Source organism: Macaca fascicularis, chromosome 4 (genome assembly GCF_037993035.2).
Source record: "Macaca fascicularis isolate 582-1 chromosome 4, T2T-MFA8v1.1".
Classification (NCBI taxonomy): Eukaryota; Metazoa; Chordata; class Mammalia; order Primates; family Cercopithecidae; genus Macaca; species Macaca fascicularis.
Genome location: NC_088378.1, coordinates 24,824,134 through 24,846,291, shown reverse-complemented (window position 1 = coordinate 24,846,291; position 22,158 = coordinate 24,824,134).

Here is a 22,158-nt window from a genome sequence, read left to right as displayed (position 1 = left end):
GCAGTTTGTAATCCATTTCTATGAGTTCAGTAGTAAGTTGCTGAGAAAGAGAATTAGAGTGAAAAAAACTTTCTTTAGAAACGATGGTCAGGAAAGACTTTTATTGGGTAGTTTTATTTAAGCTAAATCCCGAAGCATGAGAAGTTAGTTATATGAAGGGAGTGGATCAAGTTTGGGTTGACTATCCTGTGGCAAAGGAAACAGAATATGTTGAGCTCTTTTGGTGTTTGGGATCTGAGGGAATTCCAGTGTGGCTGGAGTCTAGTGAAAAACAAGAGTTGGAAAGAAATCAATAACAGTTAAATCATATAGGACTTCAAAGATCACAATAAGATTGAATTTTGATATAAGTATAATGAGAAGGATTATTGAATTGTTTATGTAGGGAGATGTTAAAGGCAAGTCCTCTCATTGTAGTATAGAGTGTATTAGAGAAACAAGAGAGGGTGGACTGACACCAGTTAGTACATTAAGGAATAAACAAAAGAGAGTGATGATGGTAGTTCCAGCAAGAATGAGATGGGGTCAGTGCATGAATCCTACTTTTAGATTTAATATAAAAATAATTTACCTGTAGGATCAAGCATGATTCCTAGGTTTTTATAATGGATACTGCATACTTAAATTCAGCAGAGGGAAAAATAATGGTTTAGAGGGGTAAAATATTTTTTTCTAAAGTGTGTTTTGTACATTAAATTTGAGATGTCTATGAGACATAAAAGAAGAAATTTAAAGTAGGGAATTGGATATACATATATCTTGAGCTCAGAGGAAATGTCTTGGATAGAGATGTAAGTGTGAGCTCCCTAGTGACACTGAGGTGTGTTTTTACCTTGTTTGTTTTTGGAAGAGAATGTGGAGAACTGGTACTATGAAGTCCTTAAGTATTTGGTAAAATGCACCACCAGAACCATCTAGGCCTGGTGCTTTCATTTGTCAAAGGCTTAAGTTATTAACACAATGTATTTAATAAATACTGGTCTATTCAAATGGTCTCTTTCTTTTTGTGTGAATTTTAGTAGATTGTGTCTTTTAAGGAATTGGACAATCTCATTAGGGTTATTGAATTTCTGGGCAAAAAAATTGTTTATATTATTACTTTATTATCCTTTTAGTGGTCCTAGAATCAGTAATTATGACCCCTCTTTCATTACTGATATTAGTAATTCATGGTTTCTTCCTTTTTTTCTTGATTGCCTGACTAGATGTTTATCGATCTTAAAACAAAACAAAACAAAACAAAACAAAAAAACAAACCAAAAAACCAGCTTTGGCTCTATTGGTTTTCCTCTATAGCTTTTCTTTTTTCAATTTTATAACCTTTTCTCTAATTTTTTTATAATTTATTTCTTCTTCCTACTTTAGGTCTATATTGCTCTTCTTTCCTAGTTCCTAAGGTGGAAACTTAGATAATAGATGTTAGAGCTTCCTTCTCTTCTAAAATGTGCTTTCAGTTCTATAAATGTCTCTTTAAGCACTGCTCTTGTTATAACCAACAAAATTTTTAAGGTATGTTTTACGGCCCAAAATGTAGTTTCTCTTGACCTATGTTCCATGTGAGTTTGAGAAGAATTTATGGTATTGTTAGATGGAGAGTTCTATAACTGTTGACCAGATGAAGTCGGGTGATAGAGCTGTTCAGGTCAACTATATCCTCACTGGTTTTCTACCTGCTTTATTTATCAACTACAAGTAGAGGGGTATTGAAGACCCCAACTATAATAGTGGATTTGCCTATTTCTCCTTTCCATTGCATTAGCTTTGCATCACATGTTTTTACATGATTATTGATACAGTTGGATTAAAATCTACCATATTTGTAACTGTTTTCTATTTGTTGCATTTTTCTTCTGTTTAAAATCTCCCTATTTTTTGTTTTCTATGTTTTAATGGAACATTTTATATGATTACATTTTCACTCCTATCTTAATCCAGTAATTATACTTCTTTCAAACATTTTTAGTAGTTGCTCCAGAGTTTCTAATATATGTTTCTCAGACACTTTATATGTAGTGAAGGTACCTTATAACATAATATTGCCAATTCCTCTGACTCATCTCTAATGGCATTCCTGTCAGTCATTCATTTCACATAACTGTATATTGTAATCATCCCTCAATATATTCTTTCTTTATTACTTTAAACAAAGTTGTAGATCAATTAAGAATCAGAAAAATAAAAGCTTTTTTTGATCTTTGTGCCTTCCCTAATGTTCTTATTTTCTTGATGTAAATTCAAGTTTCTTATCTATATATTTATATTTTCTCTGTATCCTTACTTACATCTCCCTTTGTGATACTGGGCTTCCCTAAATACTCCTCCTCAGAGAGAGTCTGAACTTTGCAGCTCTTGCAACTCTAGTTCACTGTTATTTTACTGGAGTTCTATGAACATTCTGGAGAGGTTTTGGTGAGGAGAAGCATTGCATAATCCTACTAACAAATCTCTGTCTTTTCCAGTGCACTTGGGCTGTGCTTTCATAAACATTTCTTGCTTTCCATACTTCTCCCTTAGGTAAAACAGGAAAGTTCAAGGGGGCTGGAGATAGAGAAATATCCTTTCCCCAAGTGAGTGAGACTCTGGTAAGTCCTTTATCCCCAGATAGGCCTCTGTTATGGAGAATACTCTGCACCTATTTTTAAGTGATTCTTCTTCTTCTGCCAAAGCCACAAAGGGGTATTTTTTGACTGTTCACCTTAGAAACTTGTGGAGTTTCTGAAGGTAAAACTCATAAAAGAATGGTGGCCCTTTATGGATGTGACCCCTGGGAGTTTCTCCTTGTTCAAGTACTCCACACTCAGCCTCTAGCAATTTGTCAAAGTAATCATTCAGTTATCACTATCATTTTATGGCTCCAGAGGTTTCTACTTCAGTTAAACGGATCTTGGCTATCACTCTCAGAATTCACTAATGTCTTCACATTTTAGTGTGGCACTTTGTCCTGGTGACCTCAATTTTTTAATAGATTTCATAAAAATTATTGATTTTCAGTTTTTTCACTATTTTAAGGGAGTGATGGCTTCCAAACTCTACATATTACAGCTGAAAAAATAAGTCCCTTTTGTTTATTATAAGTCATGGAAGTACATGAATCATCAAAGGAGAGACTGTGGAGAAAGAGCTGGTAAGGTTTTGGAAACTTCAATGTTTAGACATAAGCTATAGTAGTAATGAATTCTGAGAAGGAGTAACTCTTCAGAAATGGAATAAATGTCAGGAGACTGTGAAGTCATGAAGAGCAAGAAAAGGGAATGTTTCAAGAGAAGGGAGCAGTCAACTAGCTGAATACTGCTGAGAGGTCAAGAAAACCCAAGATAGAGTAGTGTATATTTGATTTGGCAAAAAGGAAGTCATAGTTGATTTACATAGGAGTAATTTCAATCAAAAGAGATAGAAAGAGTGTGGATATGAGTATACAAGTGTATGTGATGAAGAAGGAGAGCAGAAGCCAGACTGGAATAGGTGAGGTGAAAGAGTTTATCAAAGAGTAGAAGTGAAAATATCAGGTTGATTTTCAAGGAGAATATCTCATCAGAAGAACAGCTACATTTAACCCTGAATTATTTAGAAAAACCCTGGGTTACTGAAAGTCTGTACATCTGTTTATATAGATTTCCCATAAATCTGATTTGCAAAATAGGAATAATAGCAAACAAGATAAATTGTATTATTATTATTATTATTATTTTGAGACAGAGTCTTGCTCTGTTGCCCAGGCTGGAGTGCGATGGTGCAATCTCAGCTCACTGCAACCTCCACCTCCCAGGTTCAAGCTGTTCTCCTGCTTCAGCCTCCTGAGTAGCTGGGATTAGTGGCTGCCACCACAACCAGCTAATTTTTGTATTTTTTAATGGAGATGGGGTTTCGCCATGGTGGCCAGGCTGGTCTCGAACTGCTGATCTCAGGTGATCCACCTGCCTTGACCTCCCAAAGTGCTGGGATTACAGGTGTGAACCACTGCACCTGGTCAATAAACTGTACTATTAATGAGAAAACAACAATGTTAAAATATTTTTGGAGGGACTGTAATAGCCTAGCATTACTTCTCTAAGGAAAATTCTGGGGTTTAAATTTAGGGAGTCTCCTATAGATGGTTAAGAACTTTACCAAATAAAATGATCCTTTTGATAAAGAGAAACATTTGCAATCTTGGGATATCATTTTTATGATTCCTACATGTATCTAGGATTTTTAAAGGGAATAATATGAAGCAACATATATATATATATATGTGTGTGTGTGTCTATATACACACACATATATATATAGTGTTACTACATATATATAGGGTCTACTGGGGATAAAGCATTGATCCTTTTTCATAGGTCAGTTACTCTTCTCATCCCCCAGCCTCCTTGGAAAGAAACCTTACAACCCTTTCTACTTCAAGGACAAAGAGTTAAGTGACTGCATCAGAGCCTGCCTTTGCGACCAGAATTTAATCAGGCATTCCGAGAAGGCAGACCCCATGAAGGCCAAGGTAGTAGGTCTAATTGCTTTTATTTGCGCTCTGTGTACTGTGTGCACTGTATCCCTGTGAGGAACTATACTTCAAATGAGATTTCTCAATTAAAGTGAAACAACTTAGTCTGGCAAGTTGAGTTTTTTAATGATCCTTTGAAACTTCCCTTCTTAGTGTGACTCTAATGATACATTATCATAGAACAAATTCATCATTCATTAACTCCAAATCAAATCCAATTTTTCTACCCAGGAGCACTGCCTTTCAAAAATTAGCTGTGTGAATTCCTCTGCTTAGAGTATAACATCATCGTGTTAGAGGAGGCTGAATTTCAACTGTGTTTACCTACACAAATCCCTACCGACTTCCAAAATCAACTACTACCACAGATACCCACTGGGAGATTAGAACACAGCAGGACATAACTGGGCCTAAGACAGTGTAATCAGCCACTCTGTTCTCTGAGGCAGGTTTCCTGAGTAGCAGACAGAATGAGAACTCTGACAGGGATTGCTGCCAAAGAAGCGAGTGCATGTGGTTAAGGTATTCATGCTTAGTACTTTTCTTTTTCTTCGACCCTGTATTTTCTCTTCTCATAAATATACCTCCTTGAATTTTCTTTGTGTCTACATACAGGCTTTCATTTTCTTTCACACAGTTCTTTCTTCCTGTTTCAATATGTGTCAGTAAAGTCTCTTTGCATCTTTTATCACCTAATGAATTTTTCAGAAATAAATTTTTTGTGTGTGAATAGTTACTAATACTACCATGGCTCTTATTTTTTCAATTTCTTTCACTCATTTTTCTTTAATTTCTGTGAATGTTTTACTTTCAATAATGATTCTTCCATAGCTTTCTTTTCACCATCTGAAAGTGAAAAGAAACCAACACTAGTGCTTATTTCTCAAGAAATGTTTCTTGTTTTTCTATGTAAATAATGCATCAACCTAAACACGTAACTCTCAAACAAGCCAGTTTTACTTTACTATGTATGTACAAGAGGTAAAATCCTCTACACAGTACTGAAGAGTATTATTCAAATTTTTATCAGCAAAGAACAGCAGCAGGGTAACACCTAAAACCTCTAGAGAAAAACTTGGCTGCTTCAAGGCTGACCCTCTGAGAGGAAAAGAGAATTCTGTTTTCAGGAAGTTGGCTAAGTAGTATTTTTTATTTTTTTGCAGTTCACCACACATTTTCTATAACATATCCAGATTCTATGACATAGAAAAAAGTCACTTCACCGTTTGAATATACTCTCTAACTTCTTGTTAATATTTAGACAGATATCATGCTTTATATCTTACAGAATTTTTGTCACTTATATTTGAAAAATAAAGAAGAAACAACCTATAGAATTTGAAAACAGAATTCACGTTAGGGAAAAAGGAAAACTTAATGAACTTCAAGGAAAGGCACTCTGGTTTTAGGTTTTTGTTTGGCTAGGCTAGCATTCACCTCTCATTTATAGAAAGGGGAAAATTAATATTTCATCAAAACTTTTTTGCACTGATAAATTTTGAAAGGAGATTAAGATACCTAATTATAATTTCTAAATGTAACTATAAGGTGAATTATGAAAGACAAGTACTTCATTTATGAAGTGAATTTTTTAGATGAAATGATGAATGCCAGCAATGAATAAAATAGTTCAAATTTTAATATGGACAAGTAAAATGAAAAAAAATATATATATATATTTTTCTTTTTACAGAGGGGCAGGTGAACTAATTTTATCTCCAAGATATCTTTTGTCTGAATGCCCTTTGGTGTTTAATAACATGATCTCAATATCAAAGCTTCTAGCAAAGTAATCACAAACACATTTGTAAGACCATCAATTTCTACCTTTACATTTCCAGGAGTTTATTTGTTGGGTCATACAGGATAACTAAGGCACATGAAAATAATCTATCTGTCCAACTATATTTTTATTTATTTTCATAATTTTCCATATTATGACTGCAGTGTTGGAGTCGTGAATTAGAAAAAGCTGCTATGGAACGAGAGTGTGGTCCACAGAGGTTATTCTGCTTCAACTGATGATTATCAGAGCTAGAATTAGGACCGAGTGAGCCTGGTTCCCACGCCAGGGTGCTTTCCATTTTGTCAAACAGTTTCCCTCCTCATGAGACATAGACAAAACATATTTATCAGCTAATAGAATAAGGTAGGAAAGGAATAAAATTACATGCCTTCCCAAACTGGCCACAAATAATAACTCTTCTCTGATGCCTTTCTTGATACTCCTTGGCCAGGTAGACACTTCCTTTTGAATTTCTCAGAATACTTATTGTATTGTAATATATATATTTTTTCCACAGGATCATTAGTGTATCACCTCGCCAGCCAGAAGCCTCTGTGGCCGGCGGCACCTCTGCTCCGGTTTTGCTCACTCCACTGGGCTCATTCTGCCCTCCTGGCCCAGCAGGCTGCACTCCGCTTGCGCTACTGGCCTGGATCCCATGCCTGCCAAGGGCAAACCAGGCATGGAGTGGCGAGGGGTGTGTGAATGAGTGAGCGTGGGGTTTGGCCACTGTGCACAGCCAGGCATGTTGGCTGCTGTGGCAGGGCAGGCAGCTCCAGAAGCTGGCACAGGTGCTGGCTCTGTGTGAGGCTGTGGCTGGACCAGGTGTACCACAAGCAGCTTCCACTGCAGGTACCAGGGACCACGGTGGCAACCAAAAGCTCGGAGACACCAGGAACCACAAAGCCCCAAAGAGGGTGTTACAGCATGTTACAGCCCTGGCTCAGAAAGCCCTGAGGTCTGGGCTCCCAGAAGGACCACAGTTCTTCTCTCATTCTTGTTGCTTGTAGTGTGGCGAGCAGGGCGGGGGGTGGGGGGAGGGGGGATGAGGGGGTGTCTTTTTTGGAGACATCTTTCAGTCTGTTTGTGTTACAGTTCTTTCAGTTTCACTGCCCTACTCTGGCCCTCTGGCCCATGGCACTTGGGTTAGTCCAGCCCTGCTACTGCTTCCCATCATGTGGGACGGCTACCCGGCACCAGCAGAGGGCAGGAGGGCTATAGTGTTACAGCAGCTCTGGCTCAGGGAATCCTGAGGTCTGGGTCACCAGAAGGCTCACCACTCTTCATTCCCACAGTCCAGGAGGTGTCACCACCTGCAGCTTGGGGAGCCGGCCAGGAGCTGTTATAGCTTCTTTCACTCTTACCGTTCAGTGAGTCCCAAGTTCTTGTCCCGCGTCCAGAAAGCATGAGTTTACATAGGCAACTAGAGGGTGAGCAAGGCAGAGAGGAGCTTTATTCAGTGCCATAACAGCTCTCAAGAGACTCGAAGTGGGGAGCTCCTATCCACAGGCAGGTCATCCCGATGAATGTCTGAATCTGGCTTAGTCTGGGGTTTTTATGTGCTCAGAATGGAGGATGTCTGTGCCCACTGGTCCATGGGTGGCCATGGGCAGACCTGGAAAAAGCACCATCCAACTGGATGGGAGGCATCAATGAAGTTCTCACTCCAGGTTGTGGACTTCACCCGTAACTGGCAGCCCAGCCCTCAGGCTTCAGGCCATTCCTGACTTGAAGGTGGGATTTTACTGGGGACCTACCCTTCCCCCCCAGGAACCTGTCTGCCTCCTGCTGCTGTCACAGGATCCTTGGGGTGTCACTTTGCCTGCCAGAAACCTTTGTGGCCATTGGTGCTTTTGCCCCAGTTTTACTCGGACCTGCTGGCCTCATTCCTCCCACTTGGCCTGGGAGGCTGTGCTCAGCTTATGCTACCAGCCTGGATCCCACACCTGCCAAGGGCCAGCCAGTCATGGAGCAGTGAGCATGTCAGCGCAGGGGTCCAGCTGCTGCACACAGCCAGACACACCAGCTGCCATGGGGCAGGAAGCTCCAGGTGTCAGCCTGGGCACCAGCTCCCTGCAAAGCTGTGACTGGACCGGGCGTACTACAAGTGGCCTCCTCTGTTGGCACCAGGGAACATGGTGGCACCCAGAAGCTTGGAGTTGCCAGGAACCACAGAGCCCCACAGAGGGTGTCACAGCTCTGGCTCAGGGAGTTCTTAGGTCTGGGTTCCCCAGAGGGATGCAGCTCTTCTTTCCTTCGTTTTTCCTGCAACATGGCAAGTGAGGGGCATGTTTCAGCCCTGTTAGTGTTACAGCTCTTTCAGTCCTGCCATTTGGTGGGTCCTAAGTCTTGTCCTGTGTCCAGGAAGAAAGAAATTTGTGGACAACTGGAGGGTATGGGGAAGAGATGCTTTATTTGGTGACAGTACAGTTCTCAAGAGACCCAGAGTGGGCAGCTCCTATCCATAGACAGGTCATTGAGTGTACAGCTCGCAGCAAAGAGGAGACCCACAGTGGATAGCTCCTATCCACAGGATAGCTGTCCCGATGTCCGCTTAGCTCTCAGCTAAGAAGAGAACCACAGTGGGTTGCTCCTCCCTGTAGGCAGGTCATCCCAACATCTGCTCAGCTCTCAGCTGAAAGGAGACCCACAGTGGGTAGGTCCTGTCTGCAGGCAGGTGGTCCTGACCTCTGCTCAGCTGTCACCTGAGAGGAGACCCATAGGGGGTAGCTCCTGTCTGCAGGCAGGTCATTCTGATGTCTGCCTGAGTCCGGCTGAATCTGGGGTTTTATGATGTTCAAGAGGGGAGAAAGTCATTCTGATTGGACCAGGGGCGGCCATGGGTGGGCCCAGAAAAAGCATTATAAGCCTGGCAACCCTAGGCTTCAGGTCATCCCAGGTCTGAAGGTGGCACTTCATCAGCGACCTGCCCCTTTCTGCCCAGGAGGCTGCGTCCCACTAGCCTGTGAATTATTTCCAATTAAAAAGTAAATACTAGCACATCTTTATAATCCCAGAGACTAGCATTATTGAATGGGTGTGTAAATGTACAAATGTACAAATTAATGAATACTGCAGCAGAGGGAAAGAGAAAGACAACTAACATCTACTGACTGCCCACTATGGACCAGATGATTTGATTTACATGTAAAATGTCATCTGTAATATCTTAACTATTTGTCACCAAAAGCTTATAAAATTTGTATTTTATTACACCTTTTAGTGGGATTGTTGGATCACATTGTAGCTACATTTTGATTTTGTTGCAGCTTTTTCTATAGAAAAAACCTTTTGTTTTTTCATAATGGCTGTATTAATTTACATTCCCATCAACAGTGTTTAAGGGTTTGCTTTTCTCCGCATTATCACTGACACTTGTTATCTTTTGTCTTTTTGATAATAACCATTTTAACTAAAGTGAGGTATTAATAGTATTTCATTGTGGTTTCATTTGCATTTCCTTGATGTTTACTGATGTTGAGCATTTTTTTCATATAGCTGTTGGTCATTCATATGTCTTTTGAGAAATGTCTATTTAGGTATTTTGCACATTTTTAAATTATGGGTTTTTTTTTGTATCGAGTTGAGTTCTTTTTATATTTTGGATATTAACCCCTTATCAGTATATAGTTTGCAAATATTTTTTCCTGTCCTGTAGGTTGTCTCTTCAGTCTGATGATTGTTTTTATTGCTCTGCAGAAACTTTTTATGCTGATATATCTCATTAGTCTATTTTTGCTTTTGTTGTCTGTGCTTTTGAGTTGTTGTCCAAAAAATTTATAGCCCAGACCCATGTCATGGTGCTTTCTCCCTATGTGTTTTTTCTAGTAATTTCATAGTTTTGAGTTTTACAGTTAATTCTTTAATCCATTTAAATTGATCTTTCATATGGTGAGTGGTAAGGATCTAGTTTTGTTCATATGCTTATGAGTATCCAGTTTTCCCAACACCATTTATTGAGGACATTGTCCTTTCCCCATGGTGTGTTGTTGGCACCTTTGCAAAAAATAATTTCGCTGAAAATGTCTGGATGTATTTCTGGGCTCTATATTCTATTACATTGGTCTATATGTCAGTTTTTATTCTAGTACCATGCTATTTTGATTACCATAGCTTTGTAATACATTCTGAAATCAGGTAAAGGGGTTAATAATTGAAAGTGGTAAGTTGTTTTTTGAAAGTCACACAACCAATGAACCTTTATTTAACACTAAGTCTGACTGATTTGAAGCTCCTGTGTCCATCTTAGACATAATATGGGATAATAATGATGAGTAATTATTCTCTCCCAAACAGTGAATTGAGAATTGTTTACACAATATGTCATTTCTTTTTACAACAATTTTAAACAGGTGGGTACTATTGTTAGCACAATTTTTTAGCATGATTTTACAGATTGTGAAACAGAGATTTAGAAAGATTTGGTAACTTGTTAAAAGTCATACAGGTTGTCAATGCCAAACCAGGATTTCAATGCAGATCTGGGTAACTTTAAAATGACCATACATAGAAGCTGAATGAAATATATAAAGACATCAGTATTAAAAATAAATAAAGGCAACAACAACAATAAAATCGTTGCGGCAGGCACTTGTGCTACACTGTACTACATTCCTGGATTTCAGCACAGCTGTGGTGGACAGTTCCTTGTACTTTCTAGCTCCCATATGAAAACTGCAGACTTTCTACACTACCAATACCACTCAACAGTGTTCATGTAATCTGTTAAATAAAGAAGAGCTAACTTTCTTAGGAGTAAGCTTTCATGAGGTTATGAAGTCAGTGGATAACAGCTTTCATTCTGTAGTGGTATAATTCTGAAGCTCACTCTCTAGGGTTCTTCATGGAATTCTTAGAGGGATTAAGTTTATCTGCCCAGGATGATAAGTTAGCATACCTTTGATTGAGTTTTCTCCCTTTACTCTCTCAATTCTTCTACTCCTTCAGTTATAGTTCCTCAGTCGCCTCCAAAGTAAACTACTTGTTCTCAAGTTTGCTTTAGGAGAAAAAATGAACAAGGGCAATGGATTTAACAAAAGGAGAATAAAAGTAGTTTACATTTAATGAAACTTTATTATTATTATTATTATTATTATACTTTAAGTTCTAGGGTACATGTGCATAACGTGCAGGTTTGTTACATATGTATACTTGTGCCATGTTGGCGTGCTGCACCCATCAACTCGTCAGCACCCATCAACTCGTCATTTACATCAGGTATAACTCCCAATGCAATCCCTCCCCCCTTCCCCCTCCCCATGATAGGCCCCGGTACACTCTCCCAAGACTAAACCAGGAAGAAGCTGAATTCCTGAATAGACCAATAGCAGGCTCTGAAATTGAGGCAATAATTAATAGCCTACCAACCAAAAAAAGTCCAGGACCAGATGGATTCACAGCTGAATTCTACCAGAGGTACAAGGAGGAGCTGGTACCATTCCTTCTGAAACTATTCCAATCAATAGAAAAAGAAGTAATCCTCCCTAACTCATTTTATGAGGCCAACATCATCCTGATACCAAAGCCTGGCAGAGACACACACACAAAAAAGAGAATTTTAGACCAATATCCCTGATGAACATCGATGCAAAAATCCTCAATATAATACTGGCAAACCGGATCCACCAGCACATCAAAAAGCTTATCCACCATGATCAAGTGGGCTTCATCCCTGGGATGCAAGGCTGGTTCAACATATGCATATCAATAAACGTAATCCAGCATTGAAACAGAACCAAAGACAAAAACCACATGATTATCTCAATAGATGCAGAAAAGGCCTTTGACAAAATTCAGCAGCCCTTCATGCTAAAAACGCTCAATAAATTCGGTATTGATGGAATGTATCTCAAAATAATAAGAGCCATTTATGACAAACCCACAGCCAATATCATACTGAATGGGCAAAAACTGGAAAAATTCCCTTTGAAAACTGGCACAAGACAGGGATGCCCTCTCTCACCACTCCTATTCAACATAGTGTTGGAAGTTCTGGCTAGGGCAATTAGGCAAGAGAAAGAAATCAAGGGTATTCAGTTAGGAAAAGAAGAAGTCAAATTGTCCCTGTTTACAGATGACATTATTGTATATTTAGAAAACCCCATTGTCTCAGCCCCAAATCTCCTTAAGCTGATAATGAAACATTTTATATAATTTACTTGAGTGTGGAAATGTGGCACTACAAACTACTAAAAATTAAAACATGTGCCTATGTAAAGGTATATACACATAGATGAAAAGATAGACGATATAGATAGAAGATAGATAGATAGATAGATAGATAGATAGATAGATAGATAGATAGATAGATGGATGATAGATAGATACAGATTTACGACAGTATTGCCTGGTATTGCCCTTCTTTTCTTCACTATGAAGTCCTGGATATTTCCGTTTAAATTTTTTTTTATTTGGTTAAGGTAAGAAATGATATTAGAAGTCTTTATTTCTTCCCCAACCACCATAAGGATAATAGCCTGTAAGTCATGTATAAAATAAACAAAAAATGTATAACATCTGCTTTTGAGCAGAATCAGACTTTGCTCAACTATCGGAATGGAAGTAGTTCTGAATGATTACTAGTATTGGCTTCAATACTAGTTTTGTAGCCAGAATTGCAAAACAAAGCCTGTGCCTGCCATCTAACCTGCAATGGAAAAGATTAACTCTACTGCCCACTGAGCTTTTATTCCATTTCCCCCCATTCACCTATTACAACAAAAGAATATCACAAAAGTCATACCCTCTTTTAATCCACGCAGTGTTCTTCCAAGTGTTTCCTACCCTGTCTTCCCACAAACAAACACACAGACACAATTTTTTCTAGGTATAATGATTCCATATATTTATCCATTGTGAATAGAACCTATGATGTACTTCAAAACATTTCTAATGCATAGTTGGGAATTCACAAAGTATAACATGGTTATCAGCTTTAGTTTTATGACCTTAATATTTATAAGGTACTTAATCTGCTATAATTAATTAGATTTAAAGCTTTGCAGAAGAAAAATTCTTATAAGAATGAGGGTCTTCCTCTGACTTACAAATTTGTGGGAGCTGGAGTTTCTTAAATCACTTTTTTTTTAGTGCAAGTATTTCAACATTCATGTTTTGCAGTGCTTTGTAATCTCACCAATATTACAAAAGTTTGAGCAAGTCTGCTAGAACTTATAAGTGACTATAAGATGCTATCCTCTGAGTCCTCAAGGCTCCAGTAATGTTTTATGCCCATCACTCTCTGAGACTTTCTTGGATCTTAGAAAAGGAAACCTGATTTATCTTTAAGAGATTAACAACAACCCAAATTGTATTCTATTTTGACAATATAGTTTTTTGTTTTGTTTTTGCTTGTTTGTTTAAACAAAAATGCTAGGGGTCATTACAAAGTTAAGGTAATTTTGTCTAAATGGCTGTCTTAGTGGAGTTTATAAAATAGTTATTTGTGGGTGATTTAAAAATCGAACGTTCTGTTAAAGCAGGATCAATTTTACACGTAAAAAATGGCAAAATTCATTAGATAATTTACATCAGGTAATTTGAATTTTAAAGACGTTTCCTAACAACTTGGATAAGTTAGATAAGAAGTAGAGTGTTTCCTTTTAGGGAAGATTATACAAGTTATTTTCTGTCAATAGCAAATATGTTTCCAATTGTGAGGTATTTTAAGGAGTTTTTCAGAAGACAAGTGGAGTCACAGTTACTTCTTTAGTGTTCTTACAAAAAACAAAAAAGAAATCTTAGGAGGAATGTAACAGAAATCTATACTGAGAGATGAAAGCTAGACTCAATATGACACTGAAGGATGTGGAATTGTGACTCTATGTGGCCATTTTTCTCACTAATATTGTTTATTTAAAGCAACTAAAAGGTTTTCTCACAGCCAAGTGGCTTGCATTTTTTGGGAAACTGTCTTTAAAAAATTAATAAGAAACAATACCCTCAGACGTTTATAAGATGTGACCAAAGAAAATTTGCTTACTTTATGCTATAAATTAAATGTCAAGAATATGCCATCTAATGATGGAAGATGGAATGAGGGATAGAGGAAACGTTAGTTTGGATAGCATTTTGTTTTCTTTACTGATAATATAATCACATTATGTCCTGTCTCAATATAAAGTATTGTAGATTCTGCATTAAAACACAATGATAGAATCATCTAGAACAGGAGTTTTAACCCCATCCTCTTTCACCATGTCACTCTTTTCTCCAAACTAAAAATTCTCTGTGCTAGTAGAATCTCCTTCATACTATGAAATTTCAGGTTATACACTAAATGTTTTAAGATAAATACCTTTATTCCCACAACTTATCAGTATGTGTCCTCCACATCTAGTGTCTTCTCTATCCCATGCATGAGACACCTTGTTTTTTACCCCTTTTGCTTTTGGTCATGTTTTAAACACTCATTGGTATGTCTTGTTTCTCTCATATACCTACTTGATACTTCCGGGCACATTCTTTGCCACCTCTTCCATGAAATCTTCCCCATCTATATTTCAGCCCACAGTGATCTAAGATGCCAATAACAAATATTTATTTTACAAATGAAAACATGTGCCTTGTATAATTTGCTTCTTTCTGATGAGTTAGTAGTAGCACGTTACTGTGGAAAGAATACTTGATAGGCAATACTAATTTCAGTATACTTACTCTCTAATTCTTAATATTCACACATATAAAGTGAAGACAATGATATTTACAATTCTTGAAATATTTATGGAAATTCTTGAAATATAACCAAAATGTAAGGCATTTATACAATTGAAATAATTATTTCTTTTTTTTTTTTTTTTTTTTTTGAGACGGAGTCTCACGCTGTTGCCCAGGCTGGAGTGCAGTGGCGCGATCTCGGCTCACTGCAAGCTCCGCCTCCCGGGTTCCCGCCATTCTCCTGCCTCAGCCTCCTGAGTAGCTGGGACTACAGGCGCCCGCCACCGCGCCCGGCTAATTTTTTGTATTTTTAGTAGAGACGGGGTTTCACTGTGGTCTCGATCTCCTGACCTTGTGATCCGCCTGCCTCGGCCTCCCAAAGTTAAATACTTTGCATATGTACTTTTTATCCTAAGCTCTAAGAGAACAGATATGCCTTAGAATATATTTGTTTACAACTTTTGCAGCATGTTGGAAGAAATATATAATAATAATAATAGCAAATATTAACAGTGTTCACATGTCTGGTATTGTGCTAAGTGCTTGGTATACATCATCTCATTTAATTGCTTATTACCTTATTTTGCTGGTGACAAAACTTAGTTTCAGAGAGTAAATAGCTTGTCTAATCCACATAGTTAGCAGATAGAGGAATTCCAACCCAAGGGTTATTGAATTCAAAACCCATCTTTTTTTGCACATCTAAAGATGAGGGTGGGAAGTTTATGGAAATAAATGGATTGTTTTGTAGATGACACTTTCTATAAATTGAAACTATTTAGGTCACTGATTGTTACTCTGAGCTCAAGTAAGTTGTAAAAACTGGAAAGCAACTCAATTATGGCTGCAAACAATAACAAATGGGCATATAAACCTAGTATTTTTCTTAAACTTTGGGTTTCCATAACATTATTTTTGATGTATGTTAAAAGCTGCCCAATAGAACAATTTGCTTTTCATTTGCATAGCCACACTGTTTAACACCTGACCAGGCAGCAAATTCAGATGATAAAGTTAGTGGGAAGATTGCCATATTCAAAATAGCTGATCAATTAGAATATTCCAACTATTGTTTAAAAAGGAAAAAACAATGAGAATTGTGAAGGTAGATTTAGTCAAGGCTGTAATTGGACATATTGAGGCCCCAAATCACATCTTTTAGAGTTGGGGTAATTATTAAATGTTTCTATATTTCTGTCTTTCCACTCAATTATGTATGCATTAATAACATATAACTGATAGATACAGTTGTATATATTTACAGTGTACAAAGTGATATTTTTAAACATGTATATATTAGGAAATGATTAATTTAGCTAATTAATGTATACATCACCTGATACTTAACCTTTGTGTGTGTATATGTGGTAAGAACATTTAATATCTACTGTCAGCAATTTTCAAGTATATAATACTTTATGATTAAACTGTAGTCACCATGCTATGCAACAAGATCTTCAGATTTATTCTTCCTGTCTAATGAAACTATGTGTCTTTTAACCAACATCTCCCCATGCACTTCTTCCCCAACAAGCCCTTGGCAACTGCCATTTTACTCCAGTCTTCCATGAGTTAGTTTTGATTCCACATATAAGGGATATCAGGAGATATTTGTCTTTCTGTGTTTGGCTTATTTCACTTAGCATAATATCGCCCAGCTTTTCTCAACACCATCTAAAACATTTACCTTTTATCTTGTTGATAATGGATATTCTAACACTGGTGAAGTTATATCTCATAGTTTATTTCTATAATTTTTTATTTTTATTTTTTGGGTGTATACATTTTGGGGTACATGAGATGTTTCAATACATACAGGAAAGTAATGTGTAATAATTATATCACAGAGAATGGGGTATCCATCACCTCACGCATTTATACTTTGTGTTGCAAACAATCCAGTTGCACTCTTTTAGTTATTTTAAAATATACAATTAATTTATTATTGACTATAGTCACTCTTTGTTGTGCTATCAAATACTAGATCTGATTCATTCTTTCTATTTTTTGTACCCATTTACCATCCCCACTTCTCTCCCATCCCGCTACTACTTTTCCCAGCCTCTGTTAACCATCCTTCTACTTTCTATCTCCATGAATTTAATTGTTTCAGGTCCTACAAATAGGTGACAACTTGTGATGTTTGTCTTTCTGTGCCTGGCTTATTTCACTTAGCATAGTGATCTCCAGTTCCATCCATGTTGTTGCAAATGACAGAATCTCATTTTTTTATGGCTGAATAGTACTCCATTACGTATATGTACCACATTTTCTTTAGCCATTCATCTGCCAATTGACACTTAGGTAGTTTTCTATCTTCGCTATTGTGAATAGCACTGCAACAAACATGGGGGAGTGCAGATATCTCTTTGATATACTGATTTCCTTCATTTTAGGTATATATCCAGCAGTGGGATTGCTGGTTCATATGGTAACTCTATTTTTGGTATTTTGAAGCATCTTCAAACTGTTCTCCATAGTGGTTGTACTAATTTACATTCTCACCAACAGTGTAGGAGGGTTCCCTTTTCTCCCCATTCTTACAAGTATGTGTTATTGCCTGTCTCTTGAATATAAGTCATTTCAACTGGTGTAAGATGATATCTCATTGTAGTTTTGATTTGCATTTTTCTGATGGTTAATGATGTTGACAACTCTTTCATATACCTGTTTCCCATTTGTCTGTCTTCTTTTGAGAAATGTCTACTCAGATATTTTGCCCATTTTTGATCATACTATTAGAATTTTTCTACAGAGTTGTTTCAGCTCCTTATATATTCTGATTATTAATCCCTTGTCAGATGGGTGGTTTGCAAATATTTTCTATGGGTTGTCTTTTCACTTTGTTGATTGTTTCCTTTCCTGTGTAGAAGCCTTTTAATTTGATGTGATCTTATTTGTCCATTTTTGCTTTGGTTGCCTGTGCTTTTGGTATTGTGCACAAACTTTTTGCCAAGAACAATGTCCTGGAGATTTTCTCCGATGTCTTCTTGTGGTAGTTTCATAGTTTGGGGACTTTGATGTAAGCTTTTAATTTATTTTGATTTGATTTTTGGATATGGTGAGAGGTAGGCATCAAGTTTCATTTTTTTACACAGGGATATCCAGTTTTCCCAGCACCATTTATTGAAGAGACTGCCTTTTCCCCAAAGTATGTTCTTGTCACCTTTGTCAAAAATGAGTTTACTGTAGGTGCTCAGATTTGTTTATGAGTTCTCTGTCTGTTCTATTGGCATATATATCTGTTTTTATACAAGTACCATGCTGTTTTAGTTACTATAGCTCTGTAGTATAATTTGAAGTCAGATAATGTGATTCCCTCCAGTTTTGTTCATTTTGCTTAGGATAGCTTTGACTATTCTGAGTCTTTTGTGGTTGCATATAAATTTTAGGATAGTTTTTTCTATTTCTGTGGAGAATGTCATTGGTATTTTGATAGGGGTTACATTGAATCTGTAGATTGCTTTGGGCAATACAGACATTTTAACAATAGTTATTCTTCCAATTCATGAACATGGAATATATTTCAATTATTTTGTGTGTCCTCTTCAATTGCTTTCATCAGTGTTTTATGGTTTTCATTGTAGAGATCTGTCACTTCTCCGGTTAATTCCTAAGTATTTAATTTTATGTGTGGCTATTGTAAATGGAATCATTTTATAAATTTCTTTTTCAGATTGTTCACTGTTGGCATACAGAAATGCTGCCGATTTTTGTATGTAGATTTGTATCCTGCAACTTTACTGAATTTGTTTATCGGTTCTAATAGTTTTTTGTGGTCTTTAGTTTTTTCTAAGTGTAAGATTATATCAATATTATATTATTTATAAATGAAGATAATTTGACTTTTTAAATTCCAATTTAGATGTCCTTTATTTCCTTCTCTTGTCTGATTGCTCTAGCTAGGACTTCCAATACTCTGGAATAACAGTGGTGAAAGTGGACATCCTTGTCATGTATAAGATCTTAGAGGAAAGGCTTTCAGTTTTTTCCCATTTAGTATGATACTAGTTGTGGGTATGTCTTATATGGCTTTTATTATTTTGAGGTACGCACCTAATTTTTTTGAGGTTTTTTTTTTTTTTATCATGAAGGGATATTGGATTTTATCAAATGTTTTTCAGCATTAATTGAAATGAGCGTATGATTTTTATCCTTCATTCTGTTGAATATGTTGTACCACATTGATTGATTTGCATATGTTGAAACCTCCTTGAGATTGTTTCCTTGATTTTTTTAGATAGTTCACTGTTAGTATATAGAAACACTACTGATTTTGTTTGTTGATTTTGTACGCTGCAAATTTACTGAATTTATTAGTTTTAACAGTATTTTTTAGTGTAGTCTTTATAATTTTCTAATTAAGATCATGTCATCAATAAATGGACACAATTTTATTACTTTTATTTCAGTTTGAATGTCGTTTATTTCTTTTTCTTGCCTAATTTCTCTGGCTAGGACTTCTATCCTATTGAATAGAAGTTGTGAGGTGGGCCGCCTTGACTTTTACTGATCTTAGAGAAAAACTTTCAGCTTTTGACCATTGAGATATGATGTTAGCTCTTGGCCTGTCATATATGGCCTTAATTATGTTGAGATGCATTCCTAAATACCTAATTTGTTGAAAGTTTAAAAGTTTATTTTTGTCACGAAAGGATGTCGAATTTTGTCAAATACTTTTTCTGCATCTATTCAGATGATTGTGTTTTTTTTCTTCTTATTATGTTAATATGGTATATTCCATTTATTGATGTACATATGTGTTACAACCTTCCCTGCAATCCAGGGATAAATCCTACTTGTTCATGATATGTGATCCTTTTAATGTGCTAGTATTTGTGATAATTTTTAAATCTGTGTTCATTGGTGATATTGACCTATTATGTTCTTCCCTTGCAATGTCCCTTTCTGGATTTGGTATTGGGGGAACACTATCCTCACAGAATGACTTCCAAAATATTCCCTCTTCTTCAAATTTTTGAGCAGCATTGGCATTAATTCTTTGAATGTTTGGTAGAATTCAGCTATAAAGCCATTTATTTGTAGACTTTTCTTTTTTGGGAGGTTTTTGATTATGGGTTCAATGCCTTTACTTTTATTGGTCTGTTGAGATTTTCTTTTTTTTTTTTATGACTTGCTCTTGGTAGGTCATATGTTTCTAGGAATTTATCAGTTTCTTATAGGTTATCAAATGTGTTATCATACAGTTGTTCAAAGTAGTCTCTTATGATTCTTTGTATTTAGTGATATCAGGCATAATATCTCCTCTTTCATTTATGACTTTATTGATATTATCTCCTTTTTTCTTGGTCTAGATAAAGATTTGTTGATTTTGTTTATCTTTTCAAAAGACCAGCTCTTTTTGTCATTCATTTTTCTTTTTTATATATTTTTTTTAATTTATGCTCTAATATTTCTTTTCATCTGCTGACTTGGGACTTAGTTTGTTCTTTTTATTCTAGCTCATTGAGAAGTAATATTTGGTTGTTTACTTCAGATCTTTCTTCTTTTTTGATGGAGGTATTTATCACTATAAACTCCCCTCTTAGAACTGCTTTTGCTGTATCCTGCAGGTTTTGCTATGTTGTATGTCCACATCTGTTTTTGTCCAGAATTTTTTAAATTTCCTTTTTAAATTTTTCATTGTTGTCCAGGGGCATGTTTAATTTTCATGTACTTGTGGATTTTCTCATGTTCTTTCTGTTATTGATTTCTAGTTTTATACAACTGAGATCAGATAAGATACCTGACATGATTTGATGTGATTTGTCTTATTAAATTTGCTAAGACTTGTTTTGTGGCCTAACATATGACCTCTATTAGAGAATGTTCTGTGTGCACTTGAAAAGAATGTGTGTTGTAGTACTTTTGGATGGAATGTTCTGTATGAGGTTGTTAGGCTTATTTGATCTATAGTATTATTCAAGTCTGCCTCTTCCTTATTGATTGTCTGTCTTGATGATCTACACATAGTTAAAAGTGAGATATTAAAGTATCCTAGTATTATCATATTGCTTTCTATTTCTTCATCTAATTCTGTTAATACTTGCTCTATATGTTTAGTTTCACTGATGTTGAATGCATATATGCTTACAATTTTTTTATCATCTTGATGAATTGACCCCTTTATCATTATATAATGACTTCTTTGTTTCCTTTTACAGTATTAGACTTAAAGTTTATATTATCTGTCATAAGTATGGGCACTTCTATTCTCTTTTGATTTCCATTTGCATGAAATATCTGTTCACATCACTTTACTTTTTGTCTATGTGTGTTTTTCCAGGTGCAGTGAGTCTTTTGTAGGCAGCATATAGTTGGGTCCTATTTTTCTAATCCATTCTGTCACTTATGTCATTAGATTAGATAATTTAATCCATAATATCAATACAAAGGCATTATTATTAGGTAACAACTTACTACTATCATTTTGTTAATTGTTTTTCTAGTTGTTTTGTAGATCTCTTATTTTTTTGTTCCTCTATTGCTGGCTTCTTTTATGACTAAGTGTTTTTCCCTGGTGGTATGTTTTGATTCTTTGCTTTTTATTTTTTGTTTATCAATTATAAATTTTACTTTGTGGTTACCATGAGGCATTCAAATAACATCTTGTAACATGTTATTTTAAACTGATGACAAATTTGATTATAAAAACTCTGTACCTTCACTCAACTCTCCCCTCATTTTCAATTTTAAATTTCGTGATTTACATTTTTTATGTTACATATTACTTAAATTTTTATAACTGTTATTATTTTCAATACTTGGTCATTTAACCTTAAAATTAAAACCACAATGTGATATCTCACATCTATTAGAATGGCTATTATAAAAAAGACTAAAGATAACAAATATTAATGAGGAGGTGGAAAAAAGGGAATGCTCATACACTGTTGTTGGGAATGTAAATTAGTATAGCCATATGTAGATTATTATGGTGGTTCCTACAAAAAATAAAAATAGAACTGCATATGATCCAGGTGTCTCCTACTGGATATATATTCAAAGGAAATAAAATCAGTATGTCAAAGAGGTATCTATACTTCCATTTTTATTGCAATATTATTCACAATAGCCAATATATGAAATCAGCCTAAGTGTTGTGTTCATCAGTAGATGAATGGTAAAGAAAATATGATATATGTACACAAAAAATAAAATTCAGACATTAAAAATTAAATTTTTGTCATTTGTGACAACGTGGATAGAACCAGAGGACATTATGTTATGTGAA